Below are 4,202 nucleotides of genomic sequence, written 5' to 3'. Positions count from 1 at the left end.
GATGGCGGAAAGAGTATTTTGGTTTTTCGAGACAGGGTTTCTCTGTGTAGCCCTGGCTGTCCTGGAACTCACTCTGTAGACCAGGCTGGCCTCGAACCTAGAAATCCGCCTGCCTCTGCCTCCCAAGTGCTGGGATTAAAGGCGTGCGCCACCACCGCCCGGCATAAATACGGTGGGTTTATATTTAAAGTATGTATAAGTAGGTTGCATTTACAGACAGGTAAAGTAGTTGATAACAACATGAGGTATGAGGTCTGAAGTGATTAACAAGAAGTCACAGAAAAGCAGAGAAGACTATCATAAAGACAGTGCCTTGAAAGAACAAATGGAGCAAAAGACTTACATGGGAAAGAACCACTCTATCCTACATGCGTCTCTCCCCATTTGTGCCTCTCTCTGTCTCTGTATCTCTGAGACAGGATATGACCATGTAAACCATTATGCCCTAGAACTTGCAGTGATTTTCCTGCCTCTGCTTCCCAAGTGCAGGAATTATAGATGCCTGCTACCAAGCCTGGCTGAATAGAGAGTCTTTTTTTTTTTTTTTTTTTAAAGATTTATTTATTTATTATATATGAGTACACTGTAGCTGTCTTCAGACACACCAGAAGAGGGCATCAGATCTCATTACAGATGGTTGTGAGCCACCATGTGGTTGCTGGGATTTGAACTCAGGACCTCTGGAAGTGCAGTCAGTGCTCTTAACCACTGAGCCATCTCTCCAGCCCCTGAATAGAGAGTCTTATACCACCTTCTTTACCCCTATACCTTGAGATCTGAATGTGCCTCCAAAACATGGCACAAAATAATGCCGAAGCCATCATCAGCACAGGCTCTCTGGATGATGAACATATATGGTCTGTGATAGTCTCAGACAAAGTGAACGTAAAGGCACCCCCTTAAAGGCTTTCAGGCTGAGAGAGTAGGCCAAGAGAAAGGCACAAACAGGTCCAAGGAAGGGAGGATCACTACTAAGTTCCCATAAACCTGGACGGCAGCTCACCTGGAGCCCAGGTGAGTTAGACTCGGGCACTGCTGCACTGTCTTTGGAACTTTCTTCCTGGAGTCAGGTTACTCCTTGAGGGAACATCCTATAAAGAAAGAAGACAAGAGCCTTTCATGAGAGACTATTGCCTTGGGAAGTTCCCTTTGTTTGGATCCACTCTCCCAAGTCTTCTGTTTTGAAAACATCTAAACCAAGATACAGATATTATGGACTGAGCTAAAAGCACTGCAACTGTTTCTAAGATTCTGAAGCTTGGCTGTTGCTCACTCACAACACTGAGTAGGAGTGAGAGACTTGGTAGTACTTTACTCATGTATGCAATATGAGTTAAAACCACCGGTAAGAGAGAAGGGAGGAAGAAGCCACTGCTGCTGCATGCTGCCTTTGGTCAATTCTCACACCAGACCTGTTCTCCTGGTACAAAACAAACATATAGTAGACAGAGGCCTACATTTAGAACTAGCTCTGAGTCTGTTGGCATTGGGCAAATCATTTTAACTGAATTTTGGTTTTCCTAACTATTAATTGAAGTTGTTGAGTAAAAATATGTTATAAATATGGGCTGGCAAGATGGCTCAGTGGTTAAAAGCACTTGCCATCAAGTCTCAGGACCTGATTTTGACCCCTGGGATCTACATGGTGGTAGGTGAGAATTGATCTCCATAATTTTCCCTTTGACCTATCCACACTTGCCAAGGGATGTGCACAAACGCTCCTCCCCCCAAAGGTATACACAAATAAATTCCGTTTTGTAATTTTGTATAATTTTTGACACTTGCTTAGATATGGGAATGGACAAAACCATAGAATTTGCTGCTGGTCAAAACCATAAACCTATGAAAAGAGTAAGCAATGGATGACTAATTCAATGACTAGCATGGTAGCCTACATGAATAATAAATTATATGCTTGAGTATCATACATTGTTATTAATATGTAGAGACAATGTTTCACTATGTTGCCCAGGCTGGTCTTGAAGTTCTGGGCTCTGGTTAGCCTTTGTGGTATATGGACACAAACCCAGCACTTAGAAGATGGAGGTGGAAGAAGGAAAAGTTCAAGATCATTTTTGACTAAGGCTGGCATGGGCTACATGAGACCCTGTCTCACTGTGCCCCCAAACTCCCAAAGGTGGGGATATAGCTCAGTTGGTAGAGTGCTGTCTAGCATATATAACCTGGATTTGATTCCTAGCACAGTAAAAAAACAAAAAACAAAAACAAAAAACAACCCCCCCCAAAAAAAAACCATAACAGAGGGGCCAGGAAGATGGCTCAGTGGGTTTGGTGCTTGCTGCCAAACCCATGGACCTGAATTTGATTCCCAGAACTCACATAGTGGAGTTGTCGGTCCTCTCAGGAGAAGAAAGGCTAACTAAGAATACCTGCCCAGGGATGATAATGAATGCTTGAAATCCCAGATGCAGGAACAGAAAGCTAGTGTGGATTACATAGAAAGTTCAAGGTCAGCCTGGGCTAAATAAAGAGACTCTGTCTCAGTGAAACTGAAAACAGCAAAACCTTCCAAACTAAAACCAACTAACCAACCAACCAACCAACCAACCAAACAAACAAACCTCAGAATGTTTGAATGTATTACACCTATGCTAGAGAGGAGGGATGATTTGACATATGGAGAAGCCAGAGAGCTATCTTGGCAGAAACACAGTATAATTCAAAGGTCATTTATCGATATGCACTAAATATTTCACTTTCTGTGCAGATCTGATATTGTTCTTCCACAATTTCCCATCACTAATGCCTTCTGTAGTGAGATCTTGCCATACCTCCCATAATTACTGTCTCAAATCTGTGCTGGCCTATGATTTGCTTTGATATACAGAGTATAATAGACATGATGCAGAAAAAGGAAGTCCCTCTGAAGCTTTTAGGACACTGCCATAAGACAACCAGACCATGAGGAAACCCAAGCTAGTCATGTAAATGTCACTGGGAATCAGGCCTCCTAGGCTAAACCCCAGAACCTATAGAATGTTAAGCTAAATACAGCTATATGAGCAACCTCAAGGAGGACCCACAGTAGAAATGATCAATCAATCTATAGGACCCCAAGACACTGTTTTCATTATTAGGGTTTTGTTTTTTACTCTTATAGAATGACAAGACACCAAAGCAGTAGAGGCTCAGCAGGTCCCGTCTTTGCCTCAACTCCCTGTCTCCTTCTGGGATCTCGATTTCAGCACATCTGTTTCAAGGACATCTGCATCTTTTCTGGCTCCAAGTTTTCTTTAGACTCCAGGCCCACATTTTCCAGTGCCAGCAGGCTGCCTCCAGTTTCGAATTTCTCCTACACTATCATTTCCACACATATTAAAAGGAAATAGGGTCACCTCACAGTGGGGTTCCTTATGTATTTCTCCACGTCTATTGAGGCCAGCCACTTTCCATGCAGTTAGGCTCAACATCAGGTCCTATATGGTCATTGAGTTCTGCTAATTCTTTCTATAAAATACCTCTGACAGCTATCCCTTCTTCCCGTTTCCTTAGTTACCATTTTCACCCTCTATTGCAATACTTTTGTTTCTTACATCACATCATTGATGTGCATTTCCTAAAGCACAATTCTGATCTTACTTCAACAAATCGCCTGTGTTAGTGTGAAATACATCTGGTATCTACTGTTTTCTTGCTTGTAACTCCTAAAATCCTTTGGACGGGATAAGCTGTACGTTAAATTGATGACCACCGAACAATTATTTAATTAACTAGGCCTATATAATGATGTCTCCATCAAAATTCAAAAGGCAGGGTTTGTGGAGCTTCCAAACAGTTGGACATAGATGTCTCCACAGAGGGCATAGAAGTACCACACCCCTTAATCTTAAACACAAGGACACCTTCTGCTTCACTTGTATCCTTTGCAATATGCTTTATAATACATCAGTAAGCAAGTTTCCTGAGTTCTGTGAAATCTGAGCTCTGGGACCAGTTAGTAAAAACCCTGGTTTCCAGCCAGTGGGACAGAAGCATAGGTAAAATAAGCTGGAACTTACAACTGATGTTGCAAGTGGGAAGCAGTTTTGTGCCTTGTATACAGAAGCCTCAACATATAGGAATCATCCATCTACACTGAATTAGAGAGCTGCAAATGGTGTTCAGAGAGGAAACATTGCTTGTCAGACTGCTATTACACACACACACACACACACACACACACACACACACACACACACACA

The sequence above is a fragment of the Grammomys surdaster genome, unplaced genomic scaffold, assembly GCF_004785775.1.
Source record: "Grammomys surdaster isolate TR1022 unplaced genomic scaffold, NIH_TR_1.0 125807, whole genome shotgun sequence".
NCBI classification, from domain to species: Eukaryota; Metazoa; Chordata; class Mammalia; order Rodentia; family Muridae; genus Grammomys; species Grammomys surdaster.
Note: the sequence above shows the minus strand (reverse complement) of the source record.